This window comes from Coptis chinensis, chromosome 5, assembly GCF_015680905.1.
Source record: "Coptis chinensis isolate HL-2020 chromosome 5, ASM1568090v1, whole genome shotgun sequence".
NCBI lineage: Eukaryota > Viridiplantae > Streptophyta > Magnoliopsida > Ranunculales > Ranunculaceae > Coptis > Coptis chinensis.
Window position 1 is genome coordinate 45,284,940 of NC_141460.1, and position 24,798 is coordinate 45,309,737.

A 24,798-nucleotide genomic window follows, 5' to 3' on the forward strand; every position below is an offset into this window, starting at 1 on the left:
AAGTGATTGCTTACTCTTCTGAGCCGTGTAGTAGATCCATCCTAGTCTCGCGCCCAATTGTTCCTTTTAACAGGGCATAGTAATCTATAGACCAAGCAAATATTTTCAAAAAACCAAAAAAATGAATTCTACTGTTTGTGCATCATCATTGATTGAGCATTCATGTCTTATCAATATGCATCGCAACCATCATGGAATTACAATGTAAACCCAGAACCTTATTCTTTTTACGGTTGTCTATATCACTGGTTATCTCATTGTCCGTCATATACTGAATTCGAGTCTACTACGAGAAATCTTTTCGATTACAAACCTCAATTTTCAAATTTCCCTAGTACCCCATACACTCAAGAGTTTTCTAATAATGTCGACAATTCATGGAGTTTAACCACAGATAGTCAACCACAATTCAAATATCCACCTGGTCAGAGTATAGTTCACCTAAAACCCATTACCATTCACATTTGCATAAATATCAAATTCATATTCCACTACAACATCCATCACAGACCAACTTTATCAAGAAATGGCCAAGCAAATAATACTAACTCAGCAAATAGCAACTACCTTTATGTTTTCTCCAATCCGATTCAAAAGATGCCACATCTGAGACTAATATTATTCCCACCAGTCCAGAACCTAACCGAAAAGAGAAACAAGGTGTTACTAAAACAAAGCCAATTGCTAAAGCCCATCCTGATACTTCTGACCAATAAATCCTCATCAACCTCTACCTGACTATCATGTGAATTCCATATTTTATGATGATGACTATATGAGTAATGTCACAGTTTCTTTCATATGTCTTAATGCATCATCACCCATAAATGAGAAAATTCGTGAAGAAACTCAAGAGCATGTATTGGACTCAACACAATTGGAAAATGGCATTGAGAAAATTTATGAAGATCTAGGTAGAGAGGACAAAGAAAATAAAGTGCTTGGAAAAGAGGGAATAAAATCTAAGATTGGACAAATGGATTTCAATTTAGTTTAGTCATTAAAACTTATCGATGGAACAAATTTGTGACATCGTTACTATTGCATATATGAACCATAATCTTGTGGAAACGCCAAAACTAGATGAAGAATTCTCTGAGTCCTCGAGATCATGTGAAAAACCACCACCCAACCATCACCATCCCAAATTAACACCTCTTAAAATCCAACCTCCATTCATAAAAAAATCCATCAATTTCTGAGGACAGCACCACAAAACCATTTCAAATAAACCTCAAATTCGCACTTAATCCAATTGCCTTTGAGATTATACATAAGTTTCTAAACCTTCCCAGTAAAGAAACTTCGCCCAATATACAAATGCAAGAGTCCATCATTTTAGTAGTTGAGAAACCTAATATGTCCTATTCGCCCATCATCTGAGCCTCATGAAGGACATCTACTACCAACCTCTCACTTTTTTGGACAATTCAAACATGATGGGTATTGCATAAATTTCATGATATATTACATAAGCTCTCTCTTATCATTCTGCATCTTACTCTCCAAATGCATCATTTCATTTTGTTTGGGGGTAAATGCTTTAATATATTTTTCTGGATTGATCCCTAATTGTTTAAATTATTAGTATATAGTTAACAACATATCATCCATCTTATGCATAGTCTTGAGGAATCTTACTTAAAAGCGACCAAGACATATAGTCTTGAATATCTTACTATAAAATATTCATATTATGTTTTTCACAATGCATTCCATGGGAGTGCATCATTAAAGTAACCGGTCCTCCTCTTAGAGTGTGTGGTTGTAAGTGCTTAACCTTAGTCCACGATATATCTGATTATATTTGTAAACACTTTTTACTCGTCATTTGAGTAAGTGTAATCCTATAGAGCAAGTATAAAATTTTCTTTTTCTTTCTTTTTCTTTCTTTTACATTTCTTTTTCAAAATAGTTGTTTTTCTCCGTTCTCATTATAAAAGATTCTCGATACATCTATATTTATGTGATTTTTCCAAAAACTAAACAGCAATGGATTCCACATAGACCAACCCCTTAAAAGTAACGATCTCCATTCTTCTAAAGGCAGTTTGAGGATCATTTATGTGCTACTAAGGGTCACCCATATCACCATGCACTTTCTCGTCTTAGCTTAAACCATATAGATACCAATTGTCCATTGCTCACCAACATATCACCCAAAAGAAGTCTGTGCTTTCAATATACCAAATACACTATGGAGGCAACACCCAAATTACACATGGAGTACTAATCCACAAACCCAACCACTTCCAAGTTTTATTCACCAATCATGTCAAACCACCAAATACATTCAGACAAGGACAATGTACCTACAACAATCAGAATAAAGCATTAGTTCCATCCTATTTTTAACCAGAACTAACAAAATTCACCAATCAACAACCAAATAGACCTAGTTACACTACCTACTAGTGTCCAATCAGATAAACCCTCCCATTATGTCTTGTGCAATAAATCCCCAACAAACACATAACGGGAGGCCACGGTCGATTTGGATTGGGTTCAATAAAGAGCCGAATTTAAAGTTGCTTGAGATCACTGGGGTTATGGTTTGTTTTCAAAACCTAGCATTAAGAATCGTGGCTTTTTGAGTCACGAGTATCTTAAAACATCTCTCCACAAATTTCAAAACTATAGGATATAAAAATTGAAAATTATATGCCCTAGAGTAACTAAATGATACCGGATTCACGATTATACCCCGGAGTAACCAAATGATACAGAATTCACATATAATTTTATCTTCTTGTCAAAACCTCTATATGGTTAGAGATACACTAAGAATAAGAAAAACAATTACTTTAAAACACACACACACACACACACACACACACACACACACACACACACACACACACACACACATAAAGTAGTTTAGTTTGGAGTATCTCAAAGATTTTGATGTGGTTCACCATTGATTGTTTAGAGTTTGAATATTGGGAGTTGAAAAAAGGAAGGTAGACTCTTAGTTTAGGACTTGTATTGGTTTCTATTTTATGAAGAACATTGACAGCTTAAGTTGTTTTAAAGATTGAAATAACACAAGCATTGAAAGAAATGATTGAAATGAAAGATTGGAACAAAGAACAACAAAAGAAGATTGATTGATTGAATAACAAAGCAAAATAACAAGATTGAAATGAAGAACAACAAAGTAAAATGACTTAAATGAAAAAAGAATAGAAAAATAAATCCTACATAACACTAGATTAAGTTTAGGTGCATTCTCTCTCCCTAACTTTTAGTTTATATACCCTTACTTTATGTTAATAACTGATTTGCCCTTCTCCATTACATTTGAGACACCTCACCTTTTACTTTATGCTTTTGCTTTTTGATTTCTTCTTGATTAAGATAGGTTTTGGAGAATGCCATATTTTATGCTAAGGACCTCCATCTCTGGCCTTCTGAGTTGAGGGCTTTGACCTTTTACTTTGAATTTTTCAACACTTTTTCATAGTAACTTCTGGTCTTCATAATAAGCGTGATTAAGGCTCCTTTTGGTGCTAAGACGCAGCTTTCATGATAAGTGCTCTGAAATTCTCTGTGACCTGAAAAATACAATAAAAGTTATGAGTTGTCTTTTCATTAAACGTAATAAGGTGTGAATGCAAGAATATAAGAGTAACAAAACTTTCACACCCAATTTCAACCGAATTGAGAAAAACAATATTTGTTCCCAACTCTTTTTGATTTTTCGAGGTGTGATGCACTCTCAACTCCCAAAACCCATAATCGGTTTAAATACGGATAATTAAAACCAATAAAAATTTAAGATAAACAAAAGTCCTCTTCATTTCAAAAATTCACAAAACTGATTAACTTACAAATCTCCTTTCAACAACTCTTTAATTATAATTACAATTGAAAATACAAATTACACTTGTCGCAACTAAAATCTATTACACCTTAAGGGAAAATAAAACATATCCTGAATGCGACGCTAATGTAAACCACAAGCAGCAACCAGCCTTCTTCAACACTAAACCTGTCAAGACTTATCAACTATGTTCATTTAATGAACACACCCGATAAGCAAACATGCAAATCGGGTCAGCATTATAAACAATGCTGGTGTGAGTAGCCCTAAAATACAAATTATACTTATACATATATATACACAAATCCCTAAGGCATTTTAGTTCCTCCACCGAGGCTTTTAACTTTCAACGACTAATACAACATTCTTAATTACCAAAAATTATGGCAGGTAGTTCCTCCAATCCTTTTTTAGCTTCCCAACCATAATACAAAGGAATTTAATTCCTCCACCGAGGCACCTTTAGGTTCTAACTAAACTAATAACCACCAAGCATATTCTATACTTATCGTGATTTAATGCTCAATTACGAGTGAGTCGCCTCCGCGACAAGTAATTAGTTTGACCCACCCTTCGCAAAACCATATCCAATCATATATTTAAAGATATATCCTTAACCAACATATTACCATAATTATATTCTTTAAGGCTTTATTTGTGTGTCCCTAAAATCACGTCGATCTATGTCTTACCTAGTTTCGCTGGCTACCACAATCGCTACTGGCCCGAACATGTACATCCACATGCCTCCCTCCCATAATGAACCACTTCGTATGCGTAGCTACCCTAAAAGCGGGATATCGCGATACCGGGTAACTCACACGAAAAGCCATTATGTGAGTCGCCACTATTCGCATAAAATATCGGCAAGATCTCGTTCAAATTTTGCTGACGGAATAATTCAAGCCACTATTCAACCTTCGCGGCGGCCATTCAGATTTATCAAACGCCGGAAGGGCCATCCGATTCACTGAAGCGCGCCGAAGGGCTAATCATATCACATCGCCCATCACAAGGGCCAAATCCTCGAAAGTTATGGTAGCTAGGTTCCAGGATTTTCACGTAATTTATTCAGGTGTCATACATTTATATCTCGAATAATTCTTATTCTATCCCATGCCAGTATACTTAAATGTACTGAAGCTCAACATTTCTCGTTATAATACAATCCACATTATCACATTGGCAATACTATTCATCAGACGATATCCAAGTATCTCTATATCAAATCTTGAAACTTATTATTTCACCTGCCAATAATATATTGCACTACACCCTATGAAATATCTCAAGCCTTCATACATACTACAATTCATTTAAGTAGCAACTTATAATAATAATCAATCATGAAATGTATTCGTTCAATATATTTCTATGAACTCAAGTCACCCTCAAAGGCATGTGATAAATGATAAAAATTGATAGTTTACCTACGAAATGAACGATAAAACTCAAAACGTAAGTAAACTAAAACTATCTTATGTGCCTATATTTTATCAAAGATTCTACTCTCAATCCTATGAGATATAGTGGAGTAGATAAGTCGTTCCACTCCTAGTCCTTCCGCATGCTGTGTTCTCTACGTATAAGTAATCTTAACTAAAAAGTCTAATGAGAGATTTACGAAATAGCAACTAGACTACGATGCAACTACCCACAAGATGCAACTAGTCGACTATTAGAACAACTATGGGAATGCTCACGTTGATTCTATGATAAGGAGTTAGAGGGGATTAATTCCACCTTAACTTCGACTTAATCCTTACATCGAATTAATCGTCATGAATCCGAATGAATCGCTTCACAGAACAATATGGTTACTCCTAATCCCTAATTACACATGGCATTTCTACCAATTCATAACTAGCATGTGAACGATTACACCCATTCTCATGGTGAACTAATAATTTCTAGAGTGGAAAGGAAATTATTACGAATTCTAACGATAATCGAATCAAGCTTTCATCAAGGCTTCTCAACCCCCTCAAATGGAGGTTTAGCCGAGAATCATTCGCTTATCATTCCCAATGGAATTCAAACAAGACATGAAATCAAGATTTGAACTTTGCTTATTTAAACTCAATGGAAACTAATCATGTAATAATTTAATTAAACTAATAGTGATATCAATGAATTGCAATAGATGTTTAATGGAAAATGAAGCTAGATTATCAAAAACAACTAACTTTATTAATCTAATGAAAAGTAACAATGATTTAATAATCTATATTAAAACAAGGTATGAAAACTAATTAATTAATGGGATAAAACTCAAAACTAGATCTAGATCTATCTTTTTCTAACCCTAAAGTCCATTAACATTAGCTTCCTAACCTAACTTATTTTCTAACCTAACTATCCACCATTAACAAAGAGTCAAGCTCTTGTTTTTATACTTTTAGATCCAAAAATCGTGCATGGGCTTGGAGCCATGTTTTGGGCCGAGAAATGCCCCAAAACCCAGTCTTCGATCGAAAGGCCTCTTCAGCTGCAGTTGGCTTCAACAGACTTTTCGTCCACTTATGCTCCTCTGATTGGGTCAAGGCTTGGACCATTGGAAAGCTCTTTCCGAGCCGGTAGTTTTGACATAAAGGTAGGCCCAATTCGAGGTCCGAGTCCAAAGATCTGCCGCCGGAAGTTCTGCGATTTTTGTGTCTTTTTTTTTGCGCGTCGACTTTTCAACTTTGGACGGGCTTTAAAAGGCTTTGTCTTCTTTAATCTTGGCCTTTAATCACAGAACTCCTTAGAACCGACCTTTGCTCCTTTATCTCGCTAAAGTGGCATATTTTGCACATAATGGACTTTGGAGCCCGGAATGCATAAAACACGAATCGGTATTAACTCTTAATTATTACTCACATGGTGGTCTAAAAAGTATGACCGATTCTGGGGTTAAAACTACAGTTTTGGGCTCTTATCAAACCACCCCAAACAGCATTTTGCTTGTCCTCAAGCAAAGATGAGAAATTAGAATAAGTGACCAAAAATGGAGTTCTATATCTACTCGTTTATTGAAAGTCGCGATTGCATTGACCATATCTGCAACAAGGCCTTAAACTACTAGGAATTCCTAGTGGACGAGTTATAGCCTCGTGAGAGTTTTCCATGAAGGTACTCACAAACTTCATCTATAGTATAACGACTAAGAAATAAAACTATTGTTTCCTTATTCATGCTCTAAATTAACTATACCTCTCACTAGCAATGCATATAGAGTAATCAAGTTAAACCTAAGCTAATATATGCATAATAATCAATCATCTACAATAAACATATATCTGATGAGTAATACTATGAAATGTCTAGCGGGTTTGTTTCAAACTTCGAATAAAATCCTTAAGTAGGTTCTCACAATAATAGTCAAGATACAACACTCCTGATTTTTCCACTCAAGTTTCAGCTACTCGGTGTGTAGTGGGCACACTTTACCTTACAATCTCAATGACAACAAGGAAGTTCGAAGTCGATCAAACACATGCCACTTACTATCACATTAACCTATTCCTAATTGAGCTAGATGTCTTTATTAGGTGTTTGGGGATTAGGAGATGGTCTAAGAAGGAAGGAAATGAATATTCAAAAGGACAAGTCCGAGATAATGTAGAGTCTTCATATTATGTAACTTAGAAAACCTTGTTATTTTCTTTTTTCTATACTTTGTTTCCATCCTTAGCCATATTTTTCTTTTTCTTTTTCTTTGGCTTTTGACTCCCTTTTTATTCTATTTTTGGAGTTTTTATTTTATTTCTATTTTTATTTTTCTTTTCTTTGGATGGAAACTTCTTTTTTTATTTTAGAAGCAATTAACTAACTTTTGTTTACGTGGTTTTTCTCTTCTTCTTTCTTCCTCATTCTATTCCCGGACTTATTCTAGATTGGGTAGGTTGATTTTTATTTTTTATTTTTTTATTTTTTTGTTTTGTAACGGGGTAAATGAATTTTGGTTTATGGAAGGCTAAAGAAAGACTCGAGGAGGGGTGACTAGCGGAAAATAATTCATAGGTTTGAATTTCTGGCTATATCGATCCAAAGAGGGCCTAAATTTGCTTAGGATATGGCATAGTGATCAAGCAAGTGGACGTGTGATTTCTATCCGGATTTTACTTCTCCCTTGTGTCATTTCTCAAATGTTTGGCTCGTTCATATAAGGTTTTAGGCTATATTCTCACAGGATTTGTAGAATAAGTACCTAGCCTAGATTTCGTAAACTTCTTGCTAACAATCATCGATACTCATGTAATTTATTTATAGATAGATGCAAAGATTGTTACCTACATATTAACCTAAGTTTCTAAAAATTATTCTATTGCAAAAGCTACGTAAGACTTCTAGATTATTAAGAGCATAGAGAAAGAAACAATACCAATATTCTAAGTGTATAACATAACTTATTTATTTATATTTTGAATTTTTTTTGAAATTTTAACTAGAAAACAAATGCATATTATACCTATCTATATCCTAACGGATGCCTTAATTACACGTGTTTTATGCCCCAAACAAGAAGCATGCTTTGTCCTCAAAGCATTTAAATAAAGAGGGTAGGAAAAATACCATTGAAGCGTGAAATTCAGTGAACATCTGCAAAACAAGGTTAGAACGTACTAATATAAGAAATAAAACTGATGCGAACTCTATAACGAAGTTCTACCCATTATGGGGTTAACAAGAATGAAATTGCTTGGGACATAGCGGAGACACTAACTAGAATTAAAACTTACCTTATCCCACTTTACTCATCATCTTCCTCATCCACTTCTTCTATAAAGAAGTGAGGTTCCTTCAGGTCCTACCATGCCATGATAATTTGCGGGCTTCGCCATTTATCATCTATTATTGCTAACCTATTAAGAGCCACTTGGTGTCCGGGGTGTAGGGTGCAACGATGAGATTGTATCCTCCACCTTGCCAAGTCATTACCGCGGAAAGATCGAATAATACTATTGGTGGGTAAATGTTGATTCACCCCGTAATCCAATCAGGAAACGTGTGCAAAAAAGCGGAAAGAAACATAGCATAATCACGGAAATTAGAAACCACATAAGAAGGTACTTATGCCTCATGCTATGGGATCGAGCTAAACTAGACATCAAGGTTTAGGGAAGGTCATGACACACATCGTCCGCGGCTAAAAGCAAGGAAGGCTGCAAGTGGCATCATTCCGCGAAGAAAAAGCCATTCCCTTAAAATGTTTAGCATGATCCAAAACATAACAGTTCCTATGTTCATGGACAGGCTACCAAAGCGGCGTTATATTCCCTTGGTCCTCGACACGGAAAATGCTTGCCCCATAGAACTCATGCAAAACTTCATAAGTATAGACATACATATTATCTACCCAATAACACCACGGGTCTTGTATTTCGTGGGCATAGCAAGTCCAAGAACAAATGCTAGCAAGAACCTAGTAATTTCCATTGGTTCATTATCAATGTTGATGGAGAACAGTTGTTCTCCATCCGGTCTCAAAGAAAATGCAGTTATCGTGAAAAATAAGATGCTAGTGTTGGAGAATAAAGTGCATCATGTCTTTACCATAAGCGGCGTTCCCAACCTAACGATATGTGATCGCCTTTGTAAAACCAAGCACCATAAGTAGTGCTTTGGAACAAATCTTCGAAAAGACTATTCTCGATCAATGTAGGAGATGTCATCTCAAAATTACGCCGGAATAGTCTAATGACTCCAAAGAATAACCCAGAAAACTGGAATTTTCTGGTCCATCGAAGTCGCATGAAAAGCGCTCCAAGATTGTGGAAATTCAAGTGCCTGAGCGAAGTCGCGACTCACCTTGGGCGAGTGCACCCCAGACAAAAATTCGACAAAAAGTGTAGCGCTGAAAAGGCTCCTGGCAGCGCCGGAGGTTTCAAGAGCGAAAAATGAGGCTAAAACGCGGGAAACGTGGATTGAAAGGTGAGTGATGGAAGTTAGTGTAGTGTGGTCATGTTGTAGAATGAATGAAGTTTATATAGGTTTTAAGTTGCTAAAACGGATCGGAAGTTGCCAAAAGTTTTACGGGCGCTCGAAATACTAAAATTTCCAACCTCGAAACGGAAACAACTCATATTCTTGATTCTAAAACAAACCTAGTATCTTTTAGGTTGAATTTAGGATAGAATCTACCTATTTTATCGAGATTTCATTCTACCATGATACTTATTCATATATATGCCTAACCGGGCTATATTCTCACCTTGACTCCTAATAAATTCTAAAACGAGGGTCATATAAAAATCATGCCGAATAAATAACACCACCCCCGAACAATTGGGGAAGGTGGGATCAATATGAAACAACCACCACAATGAAAATAACTCCGGTGATTATATTAAAATTTTCATTCAAGTACATTTCACTACAAAATTCAAATTACTGAATTAAACTTACATTAAAATAAATAACAATAATGAAACTACAAATAAAAAACATCAAACTATAATACTATCCTTAACCACTTCGGTAATCGGTAGCGGAGGGCACACGCCGAGATGGCTCCTAAGCTCTCACGGGCCACCATCTATCTCGCCCGGTGACCACACTCGTGCCGATGGTGTCCTCTCGCGAGGAGATTTCCTGGAGTATGGAATGGGAAAGCAAAGTCGGTCCGAACTGGCACCGAAGCTTCTAGCTCGCCTCATCTCTGTTCACCGCCGTCCTCCTCCTCCGCACGGATCTCAAAATTATGGTGGATAGTAATTGAGTCCGGAGGTTTTCGCAGATAGTGTTGAGTGAACGCGATGCCACATGAATTACGCCATGCGCGTTTCGATCCACCAACACCTCTCCAAGGTATCGATCAAAACAAGTCAAGTCCTCATCCTCAGGGGCATTCTCATTTCCACCATCTTCCTCATCCTCTTCCCTATCCTAAAAGCTTAATTTGTTGATGAGTGTTATGAATATTATGAGATAGATAATTATACCCCCTCTGCCTACGATGAAGCCCCCATGCTTGAATACGTGGAATCAGGTCATGAGTTTTATTCTCTTGCAATGTCTTCAACACAGGATGCATTACACGAAAATATTCGTACCACTAATACTAAATCAATAGATAAAATACAATATCAACATAAATATAAACATGTTAACATTAATAACTAGATAAATAAATGAGATAAAACAATAACTTAATAAATAAGACTTACCGGTATAATCCAAACAAAGCCACACAAATTATCTTTAGCAGCTTTAGTCTCAACTGCGAGGTCTAACCAACGGTAAAGATACGCCAAGATCGATTAACACCAGTCATAATACCACATCCTCTCTACGTCTAAGACATCGGCCATCCACCCGATACGTAAGAAACTATCAGAGTATCCAAATAGTACCACAACAACAAAGTAAAAGAGGAAGGCACGTACATATTCTTCGATCGACTCAATGCCAATATGATAGCCTTTAGAACTTCTCCTTTAGCCTATTCAAGTATCTCAAGTAAACAAACTCATATTTATAGCTCATCCCTTAAAGTGCTCAACCGATAATCTCAAGAACACGCGTCTTCCTCATCATCTTCTACCATATCAAAACCTTAATTGAAAGAAACTCATTGCAGTAGTAAAAACCTCCAAATTTTCATCAAAAGGAACGACATCTCCATAACCAATAGGGATACCCATGAGCATGGTGAAATCAAGAGGGGTAATCCCAAGCTCACCCCATGGGAAATGGAATGTGTGGGTAGATTTCCACCACCGCTCAACTATCCCAAACAACAATGCTTGATCATTTTGTCCCAAATTTGAATTTAAAAAGTTTCCAAATGGTGTGGTGCTATAATATTAGTAATCATTGACAAAATTAGGGTCCGTTTTTTTTATCTCAAACAACGCCACCATGACATGACATTTGAAAGTGCACAACACACTTTCCATAGGTGTATTACCTACATTCATATTACACTAATACAACAAACTATTCAACACGATATAATTTCAACTCAATTTTTTTAACGAATGCAACAAATTCAAACTAATTACACAATAATAATTACACAATAACAAACTTGATATAAACTAACATAAATAATAATAATTAACATAAAAAAAAAATCTAAAACTTACTTGAGGGCATTTGCCACTCTATTTGCTTCGTGTTGGTAGGATGTTGGCGATAATGGTAGGTATTAGTCGATTTCATAACATCTTTGGAAAGTTAAAGCCAAGTTCAATTTTGTCCTCTGGTCCACATTTTGAGTTGTCACGATCCATCCTTTTTTTTTTTTTTTTTTTTTGTAATTTTGTGATTTCCAAACCATCTACTATGCTCTTGATGTGGTGAAGGCAGGTGGGGAATCATTGGGGTGGAGAAGTCAGTAGGAATTGAAGAAATTGAATAAAATTGCAATGGAGGAAGGACCAAGAATGGAGGAAGAAAATCACAATGGAGGAAGAAATTGAAAGTTGGTTGTTTTCATATGTTATATTAGATCTGTTGGGATGGGATGTTTTTCATTCCTCGTTATAAAATACCAAGCGGGATGTTTCATTCCATTTTGGGCAAAATATCGGATGGAATGTTACATTCGTTTTGATCAAAATGCATTCAAACGAAATCAACCATTCCATCCGAGGTTCAAAGTCACCCCGCATTGGGCACCCTCACCTTGCTTTTCACCAAAAAAGAACAAATAGGGGGAAATTGTCCTATGTGAAGGTGAAAAATAACACTGACTTGCATTGGGAATGCTCTTATGAAGACTTCAAGTGCTATGAAAAAAGCTTTGAAAAAAGTCAAAATCAAAGTCAAAGTCAAGGGTCAAGGACTCAAAACCAAATAACTGAAAGTCATGTCCTTAACTCAAAAGACTAAAGATGGATGGCCTTGATACAAAAGAAGACTTCCTCAAAACCTAGCTTGATCAAGAATAAATGAAAAAGCAAAAGAAAAATAAAAAAGCAAAAGCAAAAAGGAAAACATAAAGGAACTATGGTGAGGTGTCTTGATTGTAGAGGGAGAGGGCAAATCAGATTTTTGTAAAAGTAGGGGTATAAGAACCAAAAAGTAGGAGGAGATAATGCACCTAGACTTATTCTAGTATCATGTAAGAGTAGTGTCACTACAACAAATATGACATATGACATCACTAATTTTACATCACTTTCCTCTGCATGTGATGTAATAATCATCACAATTTTTTTTTAGGATCACTTATTTTAGAAGCTAACGTAGTAGAGTTATACAACATCATTTTAGTAAATGATGTTGTGATAGTGATGTAGTAACACTTTTTTACGTCACTTGCTGTGTCACTTATAAAGTGATGCAATATCTATGTATTCAACATCACTTTAAAGGTGTTGTCACTCACCGTGTCACTTATAAAGTGATATAATATCTATGTATTCAACATCACTTTAAAAGTGACTTTGCCAAGTTTTCTAAATCACTCACCGGTACAAAATTTGCTTTTTGTCACTCTTTTGGAAGTCTTTTGTCACCCGCACAGTGGATAGCGTGACAAGTAGTTTTTTTGTTTGCCGCTTAAGCACATTTGTATACCTGGGAAATTATTTGTGACTAATTAAGCACATTAGTAGGGCAGGGATCGGGTCGGGTTCGGGTCGGATATGGCTATATCCGAATCGAATCGAATAATTTCACAGTATCCGAACCAGATTATATCTGAAATTTAATATCCGAACCCGACCCGAATCCGACTAACCCGATCGGATAACACTAACAATTAAAAAAAAAAACCCAAAAATTATTTCCGAATCCGAACCTGACATACCCGAATTCGAATCCGACCCGAATACTTAAACGGATATGAAAATTGACCCGAACCCGATGTATTCGATAATCGGGTCGGGTCGGATTCGGGTATGCCCTACACATTAGTAACAACTGGTCTTATTTCAAGTCACAGGCTTTCGCCAAGGCCCATGAAAATTAGTAAAGTTGGTTCCCACGATCGCCACTCTCTCAAAAGACCATTTCTTGCCCAAATAAAAAAGAAACAAGAAATTGGGCTCTAGACACTTTTTTTAGTGTGCTTTTTGTCTAGAGAAATACCAATATTATCTTTTGATTCTACTCCAATTTTAGCAACACATCACTTTTTGGGTGTATTAACTGTTTTTAAAACTTCTTATTTCTCCTTTTTACCCTTTCATTTGTAATTGCCAATTTATTTCACAAATAAATAAAACGAAAATCTACTTTGCGCGGGCGGTAGGTGTGTGCATCAATCGAGGCCACTCATTAGGCAAGGGTGCGTGTGTATTGCTCCAAGATGTACTGCAATCAAATAATACAATTGTCTTATAAAAAAAAAACATTTGTCCTTTCACAATTTCACAATTTGAATTATATCAAACAAAACTTAAACATGCTATTCAAAATTATTAGATATGCATTTTAAATTGCTAAAGCTGTATTGAAATTAGTTGTAATCAATATACATTTTTTCCATTTTTGAAGTTGATGTTTTCTACATTGTTTTGGTCTCCCAGAAATTCATCTCACTTTTAATTGGAATTTTGTAGATTTTGGATGAATTTGAGTTATTTTGATTAACCCACTACTTTTGATAACCGATTTAGTTAGTAGCCTTTTTTGTTGGTAGTTGTTTCTTTAGTGGGACTAATAAAAAGAGGTCAAAATTGTAAAAATTGGTCTCGAATTGAGACGGATGTCAAATTTCAGTTTTTATGGAGGAAAGTTGATTTTTTTTTTTTTGCTATTTCCTCTTAACTTAAGACATTTGTAGCTATGTACTTATACCCAATTTTCTGAAAAAGAAAAAGAAAACTTTAATTGACCTCAGAGCGGTTGTTCGATCATTCTATGTTTGCCTCAATTCGTTAGTATATCTTTCCTTTGTCTCAATTCCTAATCAAAAAGCATCTTTCTTAGTTAAGGGGTTTGATTGTAAGTTACCTCATATGATTTTGGTTTCTAGATTTCTAGGTTTCTTTAAACCGTGAATTGAAAACTGATTTTGGTATTTTTTTTCTATGAAATGGATTGCCTTGGTTCTACACTGATAAATTAATATACCGTTTTGAGATTTTTGAACTGGGGAGGTGATAAACAACGATTTTTCTATTATGTTAGTTTAGTGTGAACAATTTTTCTATGTTTCTTGCACTCTCCACATTCGAAGAACGAATCTGCAAGGATGGATCATATGGGCAGGGGGACTGTCTCTCCCCAATTTCCTTTTAATTCAAGCAAGGTACATCATCTAGTATTCTTCTTATTTGTTTTGAGTAATCTATTCTCTTTATTACTTTTATTATTATAGTTGTTGTTGCTGTTAAGTGGATGCATTAATATCTGTTAAGTGGATGCATTATTACCTAGTTGGTGAAAACACCCCAACCAATCTGTAAGTTACAATGTTTACCTGAAATTGTAGTGGTAGGATTCGCGACTACGAGGATTGTTGGTCGATGGGCCAATGCAAGCCAGAACTTAACGCCAGGAGTAGAAGATAGGGAATAGAGGAGCAGAAGTAAGACAAGCAGCAGAATCGAAAGTGTCTGAGGATAAGATCGCTGAGTGAAAGGGTGGACCAAAACCCCACGCGAGGCAGGGCCGTGGAGCAAAGGATGGGAGGACGGTGGACAACAATGACGAGAGGGAGGGGAGAAAAAAGAAGAGTGGAAGAGAAAGAGGGAAAAGGAGAGCAGGACATTGAGATTCTTGTATCAACCCCTTTTGGGTTATTGAGGTGGCGGTTCACCGCCTCGAGGTAGTATAAGAAAGAGAAGGCGCTGGCACCGGATGTAGGCCGCAGCTCTGCAAAAGTGATTGGGCCGTACTGGAGCATGTGGAAACAGAGCGGTCAAAGTCCAAGAGGAGGCAACTTAACAGAACAGGAACGGGTGGCACAACAGCATGGCCGCAGAACCCTAGGAGACAGATGTGCTAAAATGAACCGAAGGATGAAGTGAGATCAACGGATAGAAAGGGAAAGAGGGACAGTATAAAGAGGAACAGTGAGGAAAAGAAAGAGGAGGAAAAAAAAAGAAATGGGAGAGGGGGGAGAGTGTTAGGACATGGAATGTTAGAAGGTGTACTGAGAGCACTTATATTGGCGCCGTCTGTGGGGAAGAGAGAGAGTTGAACAGTAGGGGGTATGGCAACGAAAGCAAAGAGAGGTGTGGGACGACCGAGGAAAGTGTCGACCAGAGAGGAGGTGGCTGAATCGGTAGGAGATGATGGGGGAGAGCACGGGGTGGAAGAGACAGCGGCATCGTCTTCGGAAGAAACGAGACAACCGAGAGGAAGGAATGGCGAGGTTGAAGGAAGAGAACGAGGAGTTCTGAAGAGAGAGGGAGACCGCCGAGGAATCGAGAAAAGGTGATGTCGAAACGCGGTGAGAGAGGAAGAAGCGGAGACCTAATGTGGTGGAGAATGGGGTGCCGGGGCTCACTAGGGAACAGTGTGAAGGAGATGATTGCTAACGATCCGAAAGCAAGTTGGGAGCAAGCAAAAGGTACGTCGGGACGGGCGAACCGGTAGTGGCGGGATTGAATCGCAAACCCATTGGCGACGCAGTTTGGAAGGCGGAGGTCCCAAAGCTGGTTCAACCAGCCTAGGTTTGAGAGGTAACGACGGGACGGAGACCCCGGGCGGACCACATCCACCACTTTCGGCAGCAAAAAATGCGGGCGGTGAACCAGTACGGACGGATTGCGGTGCATGATGTTCCCAAGCAAGCTTGAAGGGAGGGGCCTCGACCGGTATTATAGATTGCCCGAGAAGAGCATACACAACTTTCTAGAGATGGAGCAAGCCCGTGGACCACTTCATACACCAAAAAAAGGAGGGTGGTGGACATAGCGCCCCGTTTAATGTGAGACGAGGACCGCGGAGTCGCGGTGAGGGAATTCTTATGCAGATTTAAATTTGAAACTTTAAAGGTGGAGAACTTGGACGAGAGGATCGCGGTGATTGCCTTTGAGAGGGGCTGGCGTCGGAACGAGTGCACGAATCTGTGGCTAAGAACGAGATCACGTCATTACAAGACTTGTACCCGAGGGTAGAGAAGTATATACGGTATGAAGACACATTGCAGAAAGAGACGAGGAAGACAGGGAAAGCCGTGCTGGCTTTGGATCGAAGCAAGGACCGCGGAAGGTATGAGTCATCAGGTAGGGAGAGTGGTGGACGCTGGGGCATTGCACGGCCGGAAAAGAGTGGAGTCGAAGGCCGGAGAGAATATAGAGAACGGAAGCCGTATCGGGAAGTGGATCCGATACCCGTGGACAGGCCGTTGGAGGAACTGTTACCGCTGATCCAAGATCTAAAAGGCTACGAAGGACCGAGGAGCAAGCCCAACGAAATACCGGGCAAACCGTATTGTGCATATCATCAGGTACAGAATCATGAAACGAATGAATGTTACGCCCTCAAGTGGATGGTACAGAAGATTATTGGGAGAGGGATGCTTAAGGAGTTTATTAAGGGGAAAGAGAAAGCGGAGCGGCGGTCGAGCCCGGGGCGTATTCTGGGTACAATAAATGTCATATTTAGTGGGGAAATCTGGAGCCACAATGCTCATCGGGATCGGATATGGCGGACAGCTAGCATCCAGCAAGTTAATGAGGAGGCAAGGTATTCGCGGCCAGTCCCATGGCCCGCGAACAGCAAAGGAAGCATCGTGTTTACAGACACCGACTTGAAAGGGGTGGATGTCCCACATGAGGATGCGCTGGTGATCACGGTGGCCATGGGAAATTACATGGTGAAAAGGGTCTTGATTGACTGCGGCAGTGCGGTGGATTTGTTGTTCGTGGGAACGATGGAAGAGATGAAGATAGGCAGGAAACAACTGAGGCCATCCCGGACTAATTTGTACGGGTTCAATGGGAGCATGACGAACCATCGGGGAACTCCTATTGCCCGAATAACGGGACCCGCGGACGGTGTTCTCGGTTCAAGGTTGTGGACGCGAACTCACAGTACAACGCCATCCTCGGTAGGCGGTGGATCCATGAAATGAAAGCGGTACCATCCACCTATTACCAGGTAATCAGATTTCCCACCCCGACGGGGATGCATGAAGTCCGCGGAGACCAAGTGACAGCGCGGAATAGCCATCGTGAACAAAGGAAAAGGATGATTTGGGGACGAGGGGAGACCTCGCGAACCAAAGAAAAGATGTGCATAGCAATTACATGCGCCTCCTTGTAAGAAGAGGAGGCCGAGGCCAATGGGAAAAAAAACGCTGGATGAGATCGAATCAGTAAATATAGGAACCGGGGAAGAGGAAAAGGTCACATCGGTAGGGTCGAATTTGTCGAAAGAGTGGAAAGATAAGTTGGTGCAGTTCCTCTCAGAGAATAAGGACGTCTTTGCTTGGACAATCGAAGAAATCACCGGGTTGGACCCCGAGTTTGCTTGTCACCGATTACACATGAGGGAGGACGCCAGGCCGGTGAAACAAAAGATGCGCAATGTTAGGCCGAGATACGCGGAGGAGATTCGCGATGAGGTCGCGAGGTTAAAAAGAGCAGGCATAATTCGGGAAGTCGAAGTTCTCAGACTCGCTATCCAACATAGTCGCGGTACCAAAGAAGAATGGGAAGGTCCGCATGTGTGTAGACTTTACGGACGTCAATTCTGAGTGCCCCAAGGACAGTTATCCGATGCCGCGAGTGGATGAGCTAGTAGATCGGACGGCAGGGTTCAAAATTTTCTCCTTTATGGGCGCTTCGATGGGGTACAACCAAGTCGCAATGTATGGACCGGATCAGAGAAGACATCGTTTGTGTTGGAGGGCGGAACATACCGATCATGGATCGAGGATGGGAAGCGGATAGAGAGGCCTTGGAATATAAGAATGTTGAAAAATTTCATATCCGAATGTAAGACCAGTCCGGACAAGGGCGTGGGCTGTTTGTACATATATAATACAACGGCACTTTGAGAAGTTAACAAATGACCGAATCAACTTAGGGGCAAGGCAATGCCCCCCCGCCCGCCGTCCGCGAGAGCGGGGAGAGATCCCTTCGCGGACGTGATGTCCGAATCAAACTTAGAGGCAAGGCAATGCCCCAGCCGACCTGACGGTCACAGAGAGCGGGGGGGAGATCCCTTCGCGGACATGAGGTCCAAATCAACTTGGGGGCAAGACAATGCCCCAGCCGGCCTGCCGGTCACCGAGAGCGGGGGAAGATCCCTTCGCGGACATGAGGTCCAAATCAAACTGGGAGGCGAGGCAATTCCCCAGCCGACCTGACGGTCACAGAGAGCGGGGAGACCCCTTCGCGGACATGAGATCCGAATCAACTCAGGGGCAAGGCAATGCCCCAGCCGGCTTGGCGGTCACCGAGAGCGGGGGGAGATACCTTCGCGGACGAGATGTCCGAATCAAATTTGGAGGCAAGGCAATGCCCCAACCGACCTGACGGTCACAGAGAGCGGGGGGAGAGCCCTTCGCGGATATTGTGTCCAAATCAAACTCTCGGGCGAGGCTATGCCCCGGCCGCCCGACAGCCGGGGGAGAGAGCGGGGGGGAGTTAGAATCGAATATGCACAAGGTTAGAGACGGCAAACATTGGAGTTAAACATGACATGTGAAAACAGGGCTCCTCCAATAGGAGGCCCACAAGGTCAACAAAATTACAATTCTTAGCAAAGCTCCTTACATTGGGGAGGGAATTTAACGATTGTTCAAAGCGTCGGGGACGCCACGCCTAAAACATACAAAACCAGATACCAACACAAACAAAGCAAGTTCAATTTCACCGGAGAAGCTAAACAGCATCCGAGGCGGTGTCGCCTAAGTCACCAACAGGGTCTCTTCAAGAGAGACATCAGCCAGCATCTCCAACGGAAACGGCAAAGCCTTCGGTAGGGGCTTCATCCACGCCTTCCGGTCTTCTTCGATCTTCAACAACATCCCCAACGCCAGCCGACCCTTCCGGTCTGGTTTCGACCGCAGTAACCATCTCCCCCACGGTGCCCATCTCCTCATCAACGGGGACCGGCGGCACCTCAGGCAGGAGGCGGCCTTCCTTGAGAAGCCTTGAATGCTCCTCTTGGATCTTTCGGGCCACTCTCTTATCCGCCAAGGACCGGTAATGGGCCTGGAGGGTAGCCATATCTGCCTTCAGGCCGATATAGAAGGACCGATAAAGATCTCGCTGATGCCGCCGGAGAGAGAGGCGCTGTCGGCTCAGCGCCATTGACCGAGTCCATATAATCCTGATGGTTGTTCTCTGCAATTCTCAATTCATCCTGAGCCCGAGATTTTGCCAAGTCGGCGGCGTCTAACTCTTGACGGAGTCGTGCACAAGTAGCTCTCAGACCATCAGGACCGCCGACCTCTCTCTCCAAGGAATCTACCTTAGACCGGCAATCGAACGCACCGCTGGATCATATACGACATGTCCAGCTTACCTGGTACGGATGAGACAAGGGCATTAAAAAAAAAAAAAAAAAAAAAACAAGATGCGGAGAGAAGGGAAGTACCTTCTCCCGGTTTTGTATACTGAGAGAAGTGCGGTGATGTTCAAAGGTACCGCATCGAGTAAGCTCGGTCCTTTGGTAGGTGGGGGAGTAGAAGATGGAGGATGCCACCGCTGGTTCTCAAGAGCCGAATCTTCAACATTGACTTCGGCGGTGGCGCATCTTTGAAAACCGGACAAAGTCGGGCAGGAGTGGCAACCTCTTTGCCCGACGCCGGGTGATAGAAGGGGAGCATCTTCTTCCGTCACACGGGCGGCGGGGATGGGGTCTTCTCGCTCCATCTGTCCTCGACGTTTCGGGCGTCCCGCCAATAGGAGTGGCCGCAGGGATGGGGGGAGAGACTTCAATTACTTCATCCTCATCACTATCAAACAGCTTCATCTGGGAGAGATCCATGTTTGCGGAAGGGGACTGTGGAGGGGTGAATTGATCTTCCCAAGTGGAGATGGTACGGTAGGAAGGAAGCAGTTCGAGTGCCGAAGGCTGAGGGGGAGCAAGAGATGACGGGGCGGCGGACGTGGAACGAGAGCTTCGAATAGGTCGGCGGTCGCCGGAGAGCGGAACGGTTTTGTGGGAAGGTGAGGCTTTGGGTCTACGTTCCTTCGAGGAGGAGGCGGACGGTAAAAGGCAGAAAAGCCCGTGAATTCGCTGGAGTTGAGGAACTTCCAACAAAGGGTACGTGTAGAGGGTTAACGCTCAGCGTTCAGCTTGGGCGCATCAAGATCGCGAGTCGGTCGAAAATGGGGCGAGGTAGCTAGAGTATACCCGGATTTGGAATCGACCGCCAACCCGAAAAGAAACATAAACAAGAAACCAAGGTTAGCTAAGCGGATCAAAGGCCGAGAGAAGAAAGGACGAGGATGAAACTCACCACTAGATTGGAAAACGAGGTGATTGAGTGTTACTCCGCGGGAGGGCTGCAGCAAGAAGTCACCGGACACATACTGATGGGTAGTGGTGCCACCGTTTATCCGGAGGTGGTGACACGGAGCAAAGAAAGTTTTCTTTGGGGCGGACACGAATGATTGGTATCCTATACCCACATCCTTGGTACTTTTCTTTAGAAAATACCGGGAGATAAGGTCGCGCAAGTTATCGAGGGTCGCCGGTCTGTTGTAGTAGTAGTGCGCGACATACCGTGATTCTCCGTGGTTGCCGATGCCTTGGCATAGAGGGATGTTGAAATGATTGCACACTTCCACATCCGTAACGGGTGAGGGAGTCGCAGCCCCCGGCGACGATCCGACCCATCGCGGACAACTAAGCACCCGGCCGCGGAGGCACTAAAGTGGGGATAGTGGGTGACGGATGGCACGGTTCTATCAAAATGCCGGCAGAATGCCATAGGCAGCCCTAATCGCTTTTTAGGTTAGGCCCTGCGATATCCGGAAGGCGGCAGTAAAGGGGCAAGGAAACGGCCGGAAGTAGAGGGGGCCGTCGTGGCAGCCACTGGAGGTGGAGAAGCCACCTCAGTAGATCTAGAGGGTGAAGAGTCGGCGGAGGGAGAGGAGGAGGGGGACTCGGAGGCCGACGCCATCGAGAGAGGAAGATGAACAAGGTTAGAGGAGAAAAATGATGCTAATGTTTTGTAAGGGAAGTATGACAAGTAGGGATAGAAGCAAACAAAGAGGATAAAACGAGCAAGAGTAATAAGAGCAATAAAAGACCAACCTGAAACTGAGTCCAGCGACGCCAAAATCCGACCGGAACCAAGCCAAGGAGAGTGAAGTCAGGGGAAAAAGCGCAGGGAAGTTGGAAAAGGGAGGAGAAAGCAAGACAGAGAAGGCTAAAGGAAGAAAATGGGGGAAAGAATGAAAGCGGGAGTTTAAATAGAGCGAGGGTAAAATGGTAATCGCCGAAAGCGGAAACCGGCGGACTATAGGGGAACCGCTAGGAGCTTGACACGTGGGGTGCAGAACACGAGGAGGCACAGAAGCGGCGCACGCAATGAGTGACCTGTGACGCGTGCAAACCCCTAGGGAAGACCAAACGAATCCAAATAGAGAAAAGAGGTACAAGGTTTCGGCCCCGCCAATCTCGAGGCCGCTGGGCCGAAGAAGGGGCATCTGTAGTGGTAGGATTCGCGACTACGAGGATTGTTGGTCGATGGGCCAATGCAAGCTGCTGTAACGGAACGCAGGAGTAGAAGATAGCTGGGAATAGAGGAGCAGAAGTAAGACAAGCAGCAGAATCGAGTGTACAGGATAAGATCGCGGAGTGAAAGGGTGGACCAAAACCCTACGCGAGGCAGGCCGTGGAGCAAAGGATGGGAGGACAGGTGGACAACAATGATGCGAGGGAGGGGAGTAGAAAAAGAAGAGTGGGAAGAGAAAGAGGGGAAAAGGAGAGCAGGACATTGAGATTACTGTATCAACCCCTTTTTGGGTTATTGAGGTGGCGGTCCGGCCGGCTCGAGGTAGTATAAGAAAGAGAAGGCGCGAAGCACCGGATGTAGGCCGCAGCTCTACAAAAGTGATTGGGCCGTACTGGAGCATGTGGAAACAGAGCGGTCAAAGTCCAAGAGGAGGTAACTTAACAGAACAGGAACGGGTGGCACAACAGCATGGCCGCAGAACCCTAGGAGACAGATGTGCTAAAATGAACCGAAGGATGAAGTGAGATCAACGGATAGAAAGGGAAAGAGGGACAGTATAAAGAGGAACAGTGAGGAAAAGAAAGAGGAGGAAAAAAAAAAGAAATGGGAGAGGGGGGAGAGTGTTAGGACATGGAATGTTAGAAGGTGTACTGAGAGCACTTACAGAAATCTTATAGCAAATTCGTGACGCACTTTCATTTTTCTCATATGTTTTATTTGATTTTGTTGGTCTGAAGCAAATAGAGCGTTACTTCTGTCTGTGGGTTTGGTATAATGCTAGTGTATCTCAAGATAAGAGGAACTGAAATAAGCTAGACAAGTCAAACTACTGGTGTTAACTTCAACAGATTCATATAGTGAGCTGAGGTTCAATCTTATCTTGAGACTTACGGTGTCGGGCATACAAACAGAAATTTAATCACTTTACACCATCTTAGGTTATAACCACTCGCTCGGAGACCTATACAGGGTGGCACAAGTAGGTAAGCTCTTAACATTCCTTTTTTTTGTCCTACTACATAATCTAAATAGAGAGTGAAGTAATATTTGCCATGCAGATAAAAAACACTCGTGTGGAGTCATGACATGGTTGTCGAAGGTGAGAATTTGGATCATATGAAGAGTAAACTTGTTGTAGTGTAATCAATTATGAATTATCTGCCCCCCTTTTCTTTGAAATCTATAATCTTCCTTCAATAGGCGTCAGATTATGCTAAAAAATCTGATTTGGATTCTGTGATTTTATGCTCTCAGAGTCTCAGGTGATACTAGAGATAATGCTAGTGAGGATACACACCAGTTAGCTTGAGTGATAGACTGGATCACTTATTGTCATATAGACTATTGGAATTACTGATGTTTTGTTGAATTCCCTAGGCATCTTTGTGGTAAAGATACAATCATGGCCTTAAATTATTTCCCCTTCCTTTTTCGAGTCTTTGTTAGTTGAGTAACAAAGGATTCTTAGTGCATTTATGCACCTTCAAAGTAAATTACGTAGTCAGTTGAATTAGTAACTAAAGTTTTTCTTGTGTTCTCGTGAATTCTAGTGTGAGGTTGGTTTGCCTGCATCTGATCATAGTGATGTTCAAATACTACGTGGGGAAAGTGGAATGGGGATGATGCATGGGATGAGTAGAAGCCTTAACTCCTCAACCGAGCTACAAAGGATAGGCACACGTATTGCAATGAACACTTATGTTTCTGCAATCAAGTATATTTTTATCCAACAGGATTAGAACACCATGCTTGTGAGAAATTTGAGAGTGAGATGCCATGAGACTTTGGATATGATGCATGTGAGTTCAGGAAAGCTTTTGAAGGAACAAAATGATATGATCCTTACAGTAATTGCTTGTAGTTCCACCTAATTTGCTTCTAATTGCATATTTGCTCCAATTGCTATTAGCATTGTCCTCGTTGGAAATTCAACTAAATTTTGTAGTAATGGCAGGTTGATTGATTTTCTAATATCTGATTATTGTGTATAGCGAGGCTTGTATATATCAAGATTCCTGCTTGCATGAAATTTTTGTTTTGGTGTTGGCATATACAGGTGTTATTAATTAGTATTTATGTCTTGGAGACTTCTGAAGGAGTAGTTTGGGATCGGATGTACTTATAATGAACAAGCAGGGATCAATAAAAGGCATAGCTACGAGACTAGCATGTAGCTTGATGATTGCACAAATGGCTACACAAATGGGGTCGCGATTAGTTAATCTTTAGTTTTATTATACCCTGTCGTTGTTTGTCCTCAAGCTAGCTTGTATTTAAACCTGACGCTGTGTATGGATTAAGTGTCAATGTTGTCGGCGTATTATATATACTGTATATATTTTGGTGTTTCAAGCATACAAGTTAGTACTTTTGACAATATAATGGTATATTTTGTCTATGTTTTGCTGACCAATGGCATTATTAGGGTTTATCTATTGGCAAATGCAAT